The sequence below is a fragment of the Dermacentor andersoni genome, chromosome 10 (assembly GCF_023375885.2).
Source record: "Dermacentor andersoni chromosome 10, qqDerAnde1_hic_scaffold, whole genome shotgun sequence".
Lineage (NCBI taxonomy): Eukaryota > Metazoa > Arthropoda > Arachnida > Ixodida > Ixodidae > Dermacentor > Dermacentor andersoni.
The window spans coordinates 77,707,244-77,723,960 of NC_092823.1; the positions used below are offsets into that span (position 1 = coordinate 77,707,244).

The 16,717-nt window shown below is 45.1% G+C and overlaps 1 long non-coding RNA gene across 3 annotated transcripts in view; it reads left to right on the top strand.

Annotated features, from left to right (window-relative positions):
• Positions 1–1,862: 1,862 nt before the first annotated feature.
• Positions 1,863–16,717, top strand: part of LOC129380691 (uncharacterized) — a 45,642-nt gene continuing 30,787 nt past the window's right edge. For 2 of the 3 annotated variants that reach the window (XR_011890568.1, XR_011890567.1), the window contains exons 1-2: positions 1,863–2,098; positions 12,050–12,198. This is a non-coding gene — a long non-coding RNA (uncharacterized lncRNA). Of the gene's footprint in view, positions 2,099–8,137; positions 8,244–12,049; positions 12,199–16,717 lie in introns of those variants that run through there. The other variant, XR_011890569.1, reaches the window with a different exon arrangement.

Sequence of the window (16,717 nt, forward strand, 5' to 3'; positions counted from 1 at the left end):
AACTACAGCAGGATAATGCAAAGTTAAGAAATTGTCACGTTAAAGGGGGCAGTGCCGACAACGCCCTCTCCACCACCTCGTCTGACCGAGGCCGTCGCCGCCGACGCGGCTGCTCGAACGGTCGAGAGCGCGGAAGAAGTCATGGAGGCGCAGGACGCGTAATCCACACCCACTAAACACAAGACGCTAGACACCGAACAGGCCGAGACCGAATTGCAGAAGCGCGAGCAGAAACTCCGCGAGCGAGTCGTCAGACTCGAAGGCAAGGCAGACGCGATAGGGGCCTAACAAGAGCAGAAAACGACGCAACTGAACGTGGCAATAGGTCAGCAAACCGCGCGAACCGAACAGTTGAGCAGTGCAATAGCTCAACTCAATCAAATGATCCGGGCGCTGCAATCGCGCATAGACAATATTGAAATGCGACTCCCAGGCGGAGCTGGGTCGTTGCTTAGGCTGGTACGAAAGTTCTGGCGAAGCTACTGGCTCCAAGGTTTCTATTGATAGCAGACTCGATTCGCGATAGTGGCGCCCTCCGCTAAGCTCACCTGTAAGAGATTAGATCCTCCTACTTCTTCCGCTGCAGCTGCGTAGCTGGCTCGTGCCGTTGACCTGCTACATATTTGACTCGGGCCGTTGACCTGCTGCGTCGAGCTCCTGCGTAGTTGGCTGGGGCTGTCGACACGCTGCGCTACGAAAACAAAAAGTACCTAGCTACGACCCTCGCACCATGCATGGAAGAAAGGAAAAACAAGAGCTTAGTAATTATTTGCGGTGCTCGTCATTTAGCCAGTAAGGTAAAACAATCGTCCCACATTACACATAGCGTCTCTCAGCCCTCCATCTGCACTAAATTTGAACTTGATGATTTGTACACTATTTTAGAATTCGGGGAACCATTGCAAATAACGGCACTATGGCACTCTGAAACGCTTGAGTAAATAACTTTCTGTGGCAGCTGCAGTTAACCTACACAGATCAAACATTCATCGCTCGATTTGACAAATATAACAGCGCTAACACATGCACCCACAAAGAAACAAGGACAAGACACAGCGCTTTTATCTCGTCCTTGTTCCTTTGTGGTAGCATGTCGTAGAGCTGTTATATTTATCAAATAAAGTATGCAACAACTTGTCCAGAAAGAATTTATAAAAAAATTCATTGCTCGTCAATCAGGATACACTTCCTGCTTCAGCGAAACAAACACTCGCCTATTTTACCGACAAAGCCGGCTAAAATCAGCTGCATGTTTTGTGTGCTGCATCAAACGATGAGTAACGCACACGTTCAATAAATATTTTCAAAAGACATAATAAACATCCACACCTTTACCTTTTCGTCGATGTTACCCACAATTTGTCCCTTATTTCATAACATTATGACATCTCCGTTGTTTTGGGTCACTTAACGAAACTGGAGAAAAGTTATAAGCGTTTCGTATAACGCCTCTAAACGGGCCGACAACCAGGTGTTAGCAATTTTAATGTAACCTCTGTTCAATACACAAGCTTTCATATTTACCATAGCATTCCCCCACACGTGCTCAAAATATACGCTTCAGCAGTGGTCTACTTTGGTAGAAAACCGTGAAAACTAGCATAAGACGTTTTCGAGCGCTTCTAACGGATTTGATGTGGAACAAAGGCACGAAAGTTGATCGTTCAGAAAGAATAAACATGCTGGCGTGCATTTGCATGTGCTCTTTTGGACCACTGAAAGCGAAAGGACAAGGTTCCCATCCATGAAGAAGAAGAATACGAGCTGTCTGCCACTCTCACTGCGACGGAGATAAATGGCCTTTAGAGAGAGATCAGAAAATGCAAAAAGGTTAATAAGGCCTGAGCCTGGAGGTATATTAGCGCGGGCTGCATTACCACCGGGAACAGTCCTCGCTCACAGCACGTATCGTGAATAACTACCTTCAAAGCCTAATCGAAATAACTACAGGGCGGGCAGAATGCGCGACGTTGCTCGAACTACGCTTTATTTGCTCTTTGTTTTCCACCTGACCAATGTGGTTATCGTTCATACGCAAAGTGACCGACCTGAAGATACACTCCTTGGTTCGCTCGTCAATTGCACGGACATCCGACAGGTAAATTATCTTTAATTTTCGAAAGCAGTGTTGAAAAATCAGTCTGTATGGTACGACAGACCAATAAAATACGCAGGTACGTTCATAATTTAAAGGGAATAGTCAATAGTCCGCAGAACTGAAGAAAAATTTATAAATATTGGAATGCCAATAAATTGTTTAAAGAAACTTCGCCTTTCAATGCATCTAGACATCAAAATTGCGCAGTAGGAAGATGGAAGTAAGGACAGCTGAACTATTGTTCGACATTCGCGCTAGGTGACTTATGCGGAATTCTGTGCGTCGGCCAGACCCTAAGGGCTCTGATGACGCCCAGAGATGAACAAGCGGTATCAAGGCCTGTTTCACCAATATTACAATTAGCTCAGTCACGCATGTAGGAAGGATCTTCAGATTATATGCAATCCTTCACAGATGGTTATCGACACAGCGACGGCCAAGGCGCATCTGCAGCTTCTTTCTACCCTTCGACTCAAGTACGACGCATATTTCATATACCCAATCAATTTTCGTCAACAAGTGTGGAGCTAGCAACAATTAATCTTACAATGAAACACGTGCAAGATGAATTCAACCCGCACCGAAGATTGCCATCCTTACGAATTTCCGCGCTGCTCTTAGCAGATAATAACGCAGTTAGATTAATTGACAAGTTGTGTGTAGCATTACTGATTCTGTGAACAAAATTTCATCAAGTGAGGTGCCCCGCGCTCGCGGTCGTGGCTTGCCTCACCGCGCTTAAGCTCAACTACTCGAGCTAAGGATTGGCTGTGTGAACGTTTATACAGACTTCGACGTGTGGCCACTCCATCGTGTACGGCTTGCGCTTCCTGCGAGACACCAGTACCTGATATCGAAGTGTCCCGCTTTCAGAGCGCAGCGCATGTTGCTAGTGAGGGGCTACGATGACCCTAGCGTACGACACTTGACGATTTTTTGTACCACAGTGGTTGTGCGTCTCGATGCGATCCTGCTTATCGCGCTCTCCTTGCTTCTCTAGGATGAACCAACTTAGGTTAAGCTCTGTACCTCACACATTATGTATTCTATTTAATATTCTTCAGTAGCCTTCCCATCTAAAAAAGCTACAGACCCCATCGCAAATGAACGTCCAACCGGTTTTTCTGCACTTTCGCTAAAATTTACGCCTTCACGCAGAAAAGAGCCTTCGCGGCTTACTCAGTGCACTTCTCGGTTGATGCCTATGACCGTAAAGTTCATTGCTTTAGCTAGCATTCAAATTTTTCTGTTTAATGCAAGCACCGCCCTTTTAAAGGCTTAACACTGTTTTTCAAACTCTCGCATCATGCACACAGCGATATCTACTTCCTTTGAAACATTTCGCAGGTCGATGACCCTTTGGCTGTTTGCTGCACGATCACTGCCCCTTTTCCTTGCAGTACGTCAATCACTCCGCCCATTATCACCGCTAGGTGCACCTCCTCCATTTTGTCCCACATGCATTCCTTGGCTTTCGCTACCACAATCCTCATCGGTTTTCCCGGAACTGCGCTAACCTGGACTCGTTCGCCTGCACCCCCCCCCCCCCCTTCTCTGTTATCGCCAGGTCTCCTTTGCGCATGTTGCTATCCCCAACAAACAACTGGACGCTTCTCCTCCTCCTTGTCGACAAAAGCTGCACTAGAGGCCGCGATGCCATTCCCTCCTGTCTTATCCTTGCCCTTTGCTTTGTTGCTTTCTCCCACGTCCGTGGTGGCCTCTTCCTTATCACCACGGACATTTCCGCCACTCCTTTCCGGCATGGTGGTTTCGGCTTGCGTAGCTGTTCTCATACGAGAGGTAGCGCCGTTCGCAGTGCTCGCGTCGAAGCATTCACCATTTCTTCGCGAGATGGTGGCCCTCAGCTTAATTTATATCTTGGCTAGCTTTTCTTCGACTTCCTTTCTTTGCTTCTATTCGCTCTTGAGCTCTTTTTCTAGCTTTGCAACCCGCTTAGCAAGATCATCCTTCTCCTGCTTGCTGTATGTAGTCTAGCCGCGACCTTAGCACACACATCCTACAGATAAAAGCTGGTCAGCTCGCATCGCGTACTGTCTCAAACCGCGTTTCTTCGAACACGTAAGAGCACTCTCAATCAGAACAATGCACACGTGAGTTCCTCCTAGTACCAACCATCAGCTTGTACTAACAAGGCGTAATACAAAGTGACCCCACTTGTGCAAAAAAATACAATTATTCGTTACCTACTTATATCTAAGCACAAAGCCTTAGATAACGAAAAACAAGAAAAATAACTTATAAACATGCTTGACCAACCTAACATTGCAGTAAACAAATGAGCGAAGTATCAAATAAGAAATCCGCAGTTCCGCCGGAAAAGCGAAGTAACGATTGCGATAGCAAATTAGTAGATAGCTGTACGAAGTAAGGATAGTAGTCTCATCGGCCGTATAAACTTGGAAACATTCTCTTACTTACTAAATTAAGAATGATAAAATGCGTAAACGTGACTGAAGAGGACATAGAAACAAACACGCGGACACAGGGCTGTATTTGTGTGTCCGCTTCTTTCTACGTCCTTGTTCAATCGCTCTTACACATTCTATTATGCATTCAAACCAAGTAGCCCGTCAACGTGTTTTAACTAAATTAACCAGAATGGTGTAGCGCGCGCACAGATAAACATGAACCCACATCGCTCGATGACAACGGAACTGTCTGTGAAAATGCTGGAGTTAGGAATCGCAGCAGTAGCCGCGAGCCAATTGACCTCCGCGCATCACTCGAGAGATGCGAGGCAGGTTATGGATGACGGTAGCGCTACTTCCAAATAAGCGCACCTGATATCGAACAGGAAAGCACTCAAGACCCCTTCTGACGGTAGAACCGATAATTACCCGCAAAAGGATTTAGTGATCCCGCTTTTTTTCACACTGGTTCCTGCACATCGCTATCGCTGGCTTGTTTATAATGAGTGCAAGCGCAAAAAGGCCGTGCTGCGGTAAGGTACTACGCTAGGCGTCTAACGGCCTCTAAATTCTTTCAAGTCATGTAACCGAAGATGACGGCTGTGTGTGCTATAGTGACAGAACAAAGAGGCAACGTTTTGTATGGCTACCCAGCTTGTCTTCTCATTCTGCCTGACCGAGATGTCTTTTCTGTCTTCTTTTGAGGACGTAAGATTATTGACTTCCTTGCAAGGCGTCTCCGCCTTGCTGTCGTGTCCGAAAGTGCTCATTTCGCGCAGCACAAGATACCTACAGCCGCCACACCCCGCACTGTGGCAGTCTTGCACGCCACCCTTCCCGACGCCGTGAGGAAGGACCTAAACAACTTTCAAGGAACTTCTTGTCAGCAGAACTAGAGGGTGTTCTGAAACCATTATCCTAGATATTGACGGCTTCGCCTGCAAAGACGGACATTCCACTACACCGCATCTATACCAGCGTTGCGCGTCCTTGGTGATGTAACCCGCCGCCGCTCAGCGCGAACAATCGAGCCCTGCTGGACCACTGGATGAGATGATCGACACCTGAATAGTGCGACCGTTTTAACGTCTATGGGCTCTTCCGGTTTCTTGAGCGCCAAAGAAGGACAGCAGGCTACGCCTTTGAGTTCGCTACCGTGAACTCAACGACGTCACCGTGAAACATTGTCATCCGCTACCCGCAGTTTCCAGCATAACGTAACCCCTGTGTAATGCCAGTTCTTTTTTTTCAACACTTGTCAACGTGCGGCGCTACCCACTAATGTGACGAGCCAAAAACTGCATTCGTTTCTTGCCGTAGATTCCGAGTTTCTTCACCTGCCTTTTGGTCTGGAATAGCCGGAGCTATTATCAGCAAACGATTGATTAGTGCTGTGGGATGCAAAGTTTCTGTATGTTCTCAGCTATATCTATATGATATACCTTTGTTTAACCGTACGCTTGAAGAGCAACTTGGCGGATTAAACACCGTTTTGCAGCGCGTGTGTGACCCAGGCATTTCGGTTCACACAGAAAAAAATTCATCTTGCCGCTAAGGAAATCAACCTCCTGAAATTACTTGGGGACCACAGCACGCGGAAGCCGAATACAGAAAAGTTGCGTATGATCACTTATTCCTCGCCTCAAAACACCAAAAATATTTGAAGTGGTTTCCAGTTGTGGCTGCTTTTTACCGACTGTTAATTCCACACGGTGTGGACATATCCCAGCCGTTGAGTCATCTGCGGCAGAAAAGTAAAAAATGCCGATTGGACATTGATAAGCAAGGAACTTTGGATGCGCTCGAAAAGGCAAATGGCGGTAACGCCTTGCTTCACCTGCCACCTCTTTACAGTCCTTTTGTTCTGATCTCTGACCGCAGTGAATACTGACCTGTGATACCTCGGACCAGTATTCTTAGAGGAATACGCAGTTGTTCTGCGGCCAGTGACATTTGCAAGCTATACTCTTTACTGGTTCTTTCCGTAACCTGTTCTTTCTCTCACTGGTTCAATTATCCTGCAACCGCGAATGAGGGAAGACTATAGTGTTTGCACTGAAAACGTTTGACGCGCATTTATATGCCACTCGTCTTTTGTGATACAAACTGCTCAACAGAGTTTACCTTGGTTTAAAGGCCTCGAAAATTCACCTGACAGACTCACACGATTGGCTCTGACACAGCAGAGCTACGACTGCACCATGGAATACAAGAACGGCTGTACAAACACCGTGATGCGTTTCTCGTGCACCATTTTCTTTGAAGTCTCCAGTAGAAACTCTTGCGCTAGACCTCTGACACGGACGAATAAACAGGTGGCTCAGTGTTTCACGGCGTGGATCCACGGAAGCTTTCTAAGTTCCTCGACAAGTACTATCACCAGAGCGCAATAGCTGGACATCCCTGGAGGCCAAAAGCGATAAAAGTGAATCTGCATATTTTTTTTAGCTTGGTAATAGTGTAACTTCTCTTCTCTACCCGGGCCATCATGGGAACAATCCTACTCCAAGCCGTTATGCAGACCTTACCCTATGAACAGATGTGTTTCTATGCGACACTGCAAATGGATGCATGCGCTTCCTGAGTGTGTCGTGCTACGCGCTGGCGGACGTCTCGCGAGCAGCGAGCGAGCCCAGTTGAAAAGCACAGCAGGAAATTTCAGCCTGTCGTATTTTGGGACATTCTGTTGTCTCACATGTGTTGTCTGTAGCGTGACGTCCTGTAGTTCTTGATCAATATTAAAATAAATATTGACAGAAACCTCTTTAGGGATGTGTAAATTTGTTAGTGCAAAAAAATAAAAAAATAAAAATTAAGAAAAACCTTTCCGCTGGGGAATCAAACTTACGACCTAACGATCCTGAACCCAGTATCTTCACACTCCATCAGGCCGAGCTTTTTTTTTCTTTCATGGTATTTATTACAGTAGCATCCCAGACGACATTCACCAGTTGTGCATAGTCAGAGAATGGAGGGCACAATGAAAGTCACACACAGAAAAGGCAGCGTTCATACTCTGGGTGGAAACGTTGGTTTCACAGTAGAAGGGTGGTAAGAATAGGCACCTCACCAAAATGAGGCACCAGTCCGGTTGTATATCGAGTGCATCATAAGCATGTTTTGGTGTAGTGTCATTTGGATGAAATATACCTTGCAGGTATAACAGTTTCGGCGTTTCGGTCCATCATTGGCATTTTTCACGAAGTGTGCATTCTCATGAAGAAAAAAAACATATCAAATGCTGCACGATAATTAGAGTTCGGCAGCAGGTATCGCACAGTATCAGCGTTAATCTCGTTTTAAGCCTTTTTTTTTTGTTAAGTCCGTTGAAGGACATCACAACATAGCACGCTGTGGGTGCAGCTAATAAAGTAGTGTTCAGTTGTCTGTGGCAGGTCACAAAGGCAACATTTAACAGAAGAGACAAAGATACCCTTTTTATTTAGCCATGTTCTTACCGGTATGGTTTCACTATGAAGTTTACAAGAGAATGTTTTGGAGCTAGGGGACATATAAATCTTACGAACTCACTTTAGCACATCGTGGCCTGGCCAGTAAATGGATAGTAAATCTTTGTATAACGTTTTTACGCGGCACAGAGCACAAGTATTCAATGGATAACCGAACTGTCAGGAAACGAACCGCCAAGTAAACTTCTTGCATGAACCACCCCATGCATGAACGCAAAGAAAAACTGGAAGAAACAACTAAATCAGGTAACGCATTAACAAATGCGACTTGCAGGAATGACCGAATTATTGGATGCAATGTATCGCGAGAAAAGAAGAAACGAGACATTATTTTCCTCACATAAAGATGTACTAAGCCGAGCCCCCCTTCACTAACAGGACTTAAAAATATTGTCTCGCCTCATGGGCTCAAAAGTTGAAGACCATACGAAGGCTGCTAAGATCCGGTGAAAGCGTTGCATGTAGAGCATGGCACAATGAATAACCTGCAATACATAGTAAAGTTTTGTTGTCAAGAACTTATTGCAGACTTCGGCTTTCCCAAAAATAAAAAGTTGGTGTGGAACGAATGTCTGGGCGTAACTTTGCAGGGCCGAAGCCCGTTCTTTCCAATAGTGTGCGCTTAATTTACATGGGTCTAGCGGCACGCCAAGGTACTTTGGCGAGACATCAGTCCACTTAACGCCTGCAAACTGTTCTGGTGTATAGCACCATGAGCCAAACCGTAAACCTAAGCTTTTCATTTACTTCATTACGCAGGATATTGAAGCCATGGGTATAACTCGATTGAATTACGCTTAAGCATAGCGGTTCCAAGTAAAGGGTGGATAGTAAGTAGTGCGGACATCGGGCATCCTTGTTTTACTAAAGAACCAATGGAAACGGGTTCGGAGAGATGGTCATTAATAACTTAACGAGTAGTAAGCCTAATGGCTTTTAGGCACAACGGAGCCAACATTAGCGTGCTCCATAAGAGAAAATAAATAGGAGTGACTGGCACGACCAAGAGCTTTAGCAAGGCCTGCCTGGAGCATTTCGAGCTGCTCAGTGGAACCGTAACAATATTGAAGAAGTGTGCGGGTGGTATTTATGTTGGCTTGAATGGATCGGCCCCTAATTCCACACGTCTGATGGAAAGCAATGAGAATTGCCATCGTGAATTGTAATCTAATAAATAAAGCTTTTGTACAAATTTTATAATTCACGTTGACAATGTGATTGGTCGATAGCTTTCAATAGAACGCAGTTTCTCGTTACCTGAACTTTTGGGAATTAAAACTGTGTGCGTTTGGCGAAAAGATTGCGGAAGGGCGTCCACCTCTAAACTTGTAACAAGATGTCTAATAATATGCGAGAGATAATTGATTTGAAAGCTTTGTAAGATTCACTTGAATGTCTATCAGGGCCAGGTGTTTTCGACAAAGCCAGTTGATCAATGGCTAGCTCACTTTCTTGGATCGTAAGTCCAGCACTGACGAATGCACAGTCATCATCCTGGAAAGGTTTTACAAGACACACAAAACTCTAAGTCTTTTGCATCATCATCATCGGGAGGGGCACTGAACAACACAGTGTAGTAGGTTTCGAACTCCGAAATTATTTCATTCTTATTTGTTTCAAGGCTACCTTTCAAGACTACCCTTGTTTCAAGGCTACCTTTCAAGACTACCTTTGTTTCAAGACTACCTTTCATGACTACCTTTGCAATTACTTTGCAAATAGCTTGACGTCGCTCGTCAAGTAAAGCTTGACGTGTTGGCTGCTCAGATTGCAGAGCACGCCTGTTTCGAGATCGACTTCGTGCACCTTTGTAACGCAGTGCATCATACTTTTGTAACTCCAATTTAAGATTTTCTGTGTCAACAATGTAAGTGCCTGGCATTTCGCATTCCATCTCATAACTGCTATATAGGCTATTAAAAAGCATTTTTCCTTCATTTCTTTCTATAAAATTCTTTCCCCGATCCAATTTTTTAAAGCTACTGCTCTTGTTTAACGAGTTCCCAGTCAGCAAATAAAGACAAGTCAGTAGAAAGAAAAGTTGTTAGGGCTATGTGCACGCAATTAATAAATTCCTGATGTTTTAGGAGCTCAGAATTATGTTTCCAGAGTGCCCACTGTGGTCGGTAATCAGTTACAGATTTCTCACCAATCTTTGCAATAACCATACAATGATCAAAGAACGAAACTGGGATGGTAATACAAGACAGTCCTCAGAAGAGGAGTGATGAAACATAAATCCGATCAAGGCGTGCGTATGAGCAACCTTGAATTTGTGTATAAGAGCGAGATCCTTGTCCTCACACTCCTATATCAATGAGCCCTGCATTTTCTATTACGCTAGAAAAGACTTCACCAGTCCCATACCGCTGAGAGTTCATGCCGCTTCGATCACTCGGATCACATGCACGAAGGAAATCTCCCAATAACACAATGCAACGATGACACTCCTTTAGACTAGACCCAGTATCAAATAAAAGAATTTGTTTTGCAGCGTCATTAAATGCGTAGACGTTGAGTATTTGGCATGGCGCACTCTGCACCACAATATCACAATATATATTTCGATCTTCAGTGTTCACATGGTAACTAAATCCTGAAAAAAGTAAGCTCTTTTTCAGAAACAGGATACAGCCCGCGCATAAACCAAGAAGGCATGAAACGTAGAAATTACACTCAGACAGAAAATGTCGCAAAGCCCTTTCTGTCTCGACATCACTCTCAAGCTTCGTCTCCTAGACGGCGATGAAGTCTAGGAGCTTCCTTCACAAAAGCCGGCAAAGCTGCGCCTGTTTCTGCAAATACCTAATATCTCGTACATTCAAAGTGGCGAAGAGAAGTTGCTGGGACAGGGCCATGGTAACTATTCACTATTTGGACCTAATGATCTATGTGGTTGGCCCTAGAGGGCAACGGTCAGGCTCTCTCCGAACCCCCACCAGGCCTTGTGGACCGTTATCGTCGGCACTTTCCTGAGTGTTTCGATGTTTTGCGGTGACGTGCTTTTCTTGCGGTACTGGTCTTCTGGCTGTCCCCGCTGGATTCCAATCTGTTAGTCGCACGGCTCTTCGGAAGTGACGCATCCCTGTTACTTCGTCTGTCCTCTGCCAGCATAGCGCACGTGTTGACATGCTTGGGTGTAGTAGATGAGTCACCAGCGGCTGCCTCATTCGCTTGCTGAGCAGCAACTGGCTGCGTTGTAGCGGGTGCTTCCTTGCGTTGTTGCTTGGAATGATGAGCCGAGATGCGCTTTCACTCCGCCGATTCAACTGGCGCCTCCCTAGAAGAGAAAAAGTGTTGTTACCGTTGACAAGTACATCATTGAGTGCTGGAACATTGATTTCGCTTTATGATATTCATAATATATAAAAATTCAGAAATAGACAATGGTGACCGCGGACACTGTTAGGAGTGTTACTGCTAATTTCTACAGCTGCCGCTCGCTCTTTGCACTTTTGAGCGCGCATATAATTCGTCTGCACAGTGCCAAATAGCTACGTAAACATTCGTGGATGAGTGTCCATTTAGACAGCATACCGGTTTCTCACGGCAGCGCTTTTCCAAAATACTGGCACCCGAGCGAGACAGCTTTTCATGCAACTTTTTGGAATAACCCAAAATTTCTTTTACACATCGCAAAAGCTTATGCAATGTTTCTGGGAAAATAACTAATGTGTCAGCGTAGCGGCACGTGTAAGTCCACATGCCTTTGCTTTTTTGCGCGAAGTAACAGAGACGAAGAATTCTTCTCGTCTTCGTCTTTGTCACTTCGCGCTGAAAATCAAGGATATGTTATGGTGCCAAGTCGCCCAACTGTCCATCCTTTCGAAGAATGTTATGAGCGTGGTTTGTTCGCGTCCACATTGCTTGTAATAGTTCTTTTCATGTGACGCCTTATCCTTGATCTGAAGTGCTGGCCTAGGCCAGGGATGAGGCCTCACGTGCTCCACTTTGTAATTATGACGTCGTCTGTTCTTTTTAATTGAAAAAAAAGATACCAACAGCGCTGCCCTAGGGGTTGGGCACTAACAGATATCTCAATTGTATTTCAGGCATTCAACATGACCAACATATTCTGGTTATTTGGCTTCAACTTTTATAGCAATCATAGCGCAACAAGAACGTGTATTTTCTTGAAAGTATATGACCTCAATAATGAGACAATGAATTACTCGAGTAACTTCATAAAGGACAACAAAAGGTAAGCGCTATGATAATTCAAATGCCCATCAATTATGCATGCTTCCGGAATACGTGACGTTTTTTTTTTTTTACACCCATGTCAAAAATAATTTCCAAAATGAATTATCAATGATGAGCCTTTGAAAACGATGTATAGTTGGACTGCTAGAAATATCGTTGATTGCATCCTAAAGAAACATTTGTCCCATGTGAATACTTTGTTAATGCATTTGACGCTGCTTTTGAAAAGCATGCCTTGTGATAGTACTAGGTGTTTAGACTGGCTATGTAAGCCCAAAATCCTTTTCTTTAGTAATGTAAATGTAGCGGTACTGATCCTCTTAGTATAAAGGCAAAATTTGAATAGTCATAACTGTACCTTACAGCGCACAAGCCACGTCAAGCCGAGTCTTCGAGCTTTCTGCATGCAACCTAGATATCTGGAATATATGTAAAAAATAAAAGGCGGTTTTACTTGACTTGAGTTTTCAGTCGGTTAAGAATTCGTCAAATGTAAATTCACTGGTGATTAGGCAATATAATCGAGACAAATGCGTGACCATTACATTGCACCTCCTTGGGGTCCCCGATCCGTTACCAATACCGCGTTCGCCACAATGCAAAATGTTGCTCCAAAGCATACTCACCACACGTCTTGCCTCTTCGAGGAGCGAATTGCAATTGACGGCAGCTCGAAGCAGACCACCACCGTAATTTGCACTCACACACACACACACACGCATATATATATATATATATATATATATATATATATATATATATATATATATATATATATATATATATATATATATATATATATATATATATATATATATATATGTGTGTGTGTATGTATGTATGTATGTATGTATGTATGTTTGTGTGTGTGTGTGTGTGTGTGTGAAAGTGCAAATTACGGTGGTGGTCTGCTTCGAGCTGCCGTCAGTTGCAATTCGTTCTCATATACATATATATATATATATATATATATATATATATATATATAAATAAAGAAAAAGAAAGGAAACCGACACCGAGGGCCCGATCTTTAGTAGACATATAATAAGCAGAGAAGCAACACCAAGGACAGCATAAGGGAAAAACATGTGCTTACTATATAAGATAAAGCATATATATATATGCTTTATCTTATATAATAAGCACATGTTTTTCCCTTATAAGCACATGCTTTTTCCCTTATATATATATACCGCGCGTCTTGCATACCACGATGACATTGTAATGATCTAAGCCTCACTAGCATTAGTGGGAGCACTAACGCATTTAACTTCTCGGCTCTACCACGAGCAATTCGGTTATAGAATTCGCTTCCTAACAGCACTGTCGCGCAAATGAGCAATGATAAATTCAGACAACTACTGAACTCGCAGTTTTCATCATAACAAATATATTCATCCGTACATACGCCATCATAAAATACGTGTCCCCCCCTTATATGTGCCATGTCTCTATCAGTTCTTTTTTTTTTTTGCTTAATATGTTGTTTCAATTTTGGTTGTTTTATGTGCTCACGCTATATGCGTTATATTGCGCGAGTGATACGGCGCTTTTTATGTTACCGTGAACTGTACTTTTCATTCCTTTCCTGACAACTCTTTGTATTGCTTTAGCGTTTTTATTTGTAACACTGTTTTGCAAGCACGGTTATCATTGTAAACATTTTTAGTTCTCATGTATCGGATTTCTGTTGTCATTTGTTCAACGACGCCCCCCTTACTGCAACCGTAATTACGGGTGTAGTACCGTAACGGCCTGTAAAGTACTTTGAAATAAATAGATAAATAAATAAATAAGTAAATCAGTCAATAAACAAATATAAATATACTGTACTGAAGAAGACAGGCGCATTGTCAGCGCCTCGCGCGAGGACACAGATCGCGTGCTCTATGCCTGACGTTCGATGAACACGCCTGTATGTTTATCCTTCTGGCCTTGTAATTACACCACGTCACAAAGTTTGTGGAGATTGTGAGGCTTTCCCCAACCCTGGAACCCCGGTATCAAAAATTGCCTCCCATCGTGCCTGACGACGCAGGCCGGCCTCTAAGGCCGGCCTTGCCCGCACTTTCATGTTTCGGCAGGCTGCGTCAACAGAATCCAGCTGTTTTCAGCGGCACGGAGGATAACAATTCCTAAGATTGGCTCTCATCCTACGAACGCGTAAGCACCCACAGCAAATGGGGCGACATTCATAAATCCAGCAATATAGTCTTCTACCTCGCGGACGTCATGAACGTGTGGTTCCGCAACCGGGAATCTGACCTTACGCACCTCGTCTGATTTCAAGACGAGCTTCACGTAAGTTTTTGGTCGCCCCATGGTGCGAAAGCTTCATGCCGAAGAGCACTTGCGCGACCATTCCCAACCGGCCAGCCAGAACTTCACCAACTATGCAGAAGACGTCGTCGACCTTTGTAAGCGAGCAAGTACAGCAATGACCAAATCCGATATGGACCGTCATATCTTGAAGGGCATCGAAGACGACGTCTTTAGAATTCTGCTATCAGAAATTCTCCGACGATTACGACACACACTACTGCGAAATTTAAGTGCATCTCTGTACGAGTTTTCATTTCACAGTATAATCAGGCAAATAATTTGAGAGAGACATGTAGCAGAGTAGGCAATCGTCGAAAATCCGATCTGTGGGTCAAGCGCACCGGCTTTTATGCATGACATGTTGAAGGCTCAAAGTAATCGCTGCTTATGCTTCACTTCCAGAAACTACTACACATTTGGCGTCGCGCATACAATCAGGTTACACAACAGCCACAAACCATGACAACCGAAAGAAGCGCGAACGAGAAAAAACCATGCAAACCAAACAAGCAAGAGCGTACGCAAGCAGACGATAATATGAAACTAGCGGTCCGGCTGAGTTCACTTACGAGCATGCATCAAGTGGCCGGGCGTGTCCTCATGAACACTTTCTCGCAGAAGGAGCGCTAACATTGGTGTTGGCCGTTCGCGGCTCGCGTCCTTTTTCATCTGCCGCTCCGAGTTCGCTATTTCATCAGCCACTGTTGTGCTCGTTCGCTCTGTTACGCCGAGGCCGGCGCCAACGCTCTTCGCAGGAACAGGCGTCTAACAGCTGCGCTTTAAAACCCCCCAGACCATCGACGAAGCTGTTGACCTTTGTTAGAGTTATGATGAACTGCGCAGACAACGCTCCCTCACCCAGCGTTCTTCGAACCAGGATGCTTCGATATCGAGCTTATACGCTGTTTCCAACAACGACTCCTGCTCTGCGAGATGAAGGAGTCCATCATGCCAAGCTAACTCGGCAGCTGTCTCTACTTACTACCATTTGAAGCCCTAGACCTTCGCTGACTCTAAGCTTGCGACAATTGACACAAGAGCTAGTATCTGAAGCTGTACCGTACGCGCGTCCACCGCCACTAGTGCCTGTATCGCGGACCCTGCCACCGACGCTTTCGTCATCAATGCCCACTGTACCACCACGTCGACTTCCTACCGCGTTTCTCACCAGGTTATCAGCCACCACTGGACCTTGGTGCACACCAGACAATCGCGCAATACGTTTCTGTTGTGGCATCCCCGGCTATGTGGCACGCTTCTGCAGACGTCGCTCGTGACTTCCGCAAGCTCACCAACCGGCACACCTACTAGACCCCTCCAGTTCCGTTCTCCTCGTCGCCTCCTGAATCACATCCGACTTCTCCCCACAGCGCCAATGTTTCTGCCCATGATCGCCACTCACCATCTTGACGACTCCATTCACTTCCACTGAACAGCGGGAAAACTAGTCACCGCAGTTCCGGAGGCAAGAACTGCGTTCGTGTCGAACATTACAAGGCCTCGCTCTTTGAAGACGAACGTTATCGAAATATGCGTAGACGCAATTGTTGCACTTGCACTAGTGGACAAAGGAGCCGCCGTTTCTGTCATTGACGGAAAACTTTGTCGCTTGCTTAAAAACGTAATGACGCCTGTGCACGCACTGTAGCCCTTCGCAGAAAGCGCAGAGCACATCACCCCTCTTCCTGCATGTAATTCCCACATCACCATTTGAAGGGCGCACGTACACAGTAAAATTTTGCGACTGTGTTTGGGTTTGGACCACGGTACACCGACAAGGACTTAGTGTGAAGTTTTTACGCCGCTATTTCGGACCGTACAAGATCATCAGCCGCATTCGCGCACTCGACTAGGAGGTCGTGCAAGACGGCATTTCGCTATCACTGCGGCGCTGCTCACCACCTCAAATAGTCCGTGTTGTGCTACTTAAAATTAAATTAGGGGGTTTTACGTGGCAAAACCACTTTCCTATTATGAGGCACGCCGTAGTCGAGGACTCCGGAAATTTCGACCACCTGGGGTTTTTTAACGTGCACCTAAATCTAATTACACGAGTGTTTTCGCATTTCGCCCCCATTGGAATGCGGCCGCCTTGGCCGGGATTCGATACCGTGGCAGCCGCCTAACACCATAGCCACTAAGCAGCCACGGCGCATGTTGTGCCACTTAAGCCTTTCTACCAGCGCTAACGAACT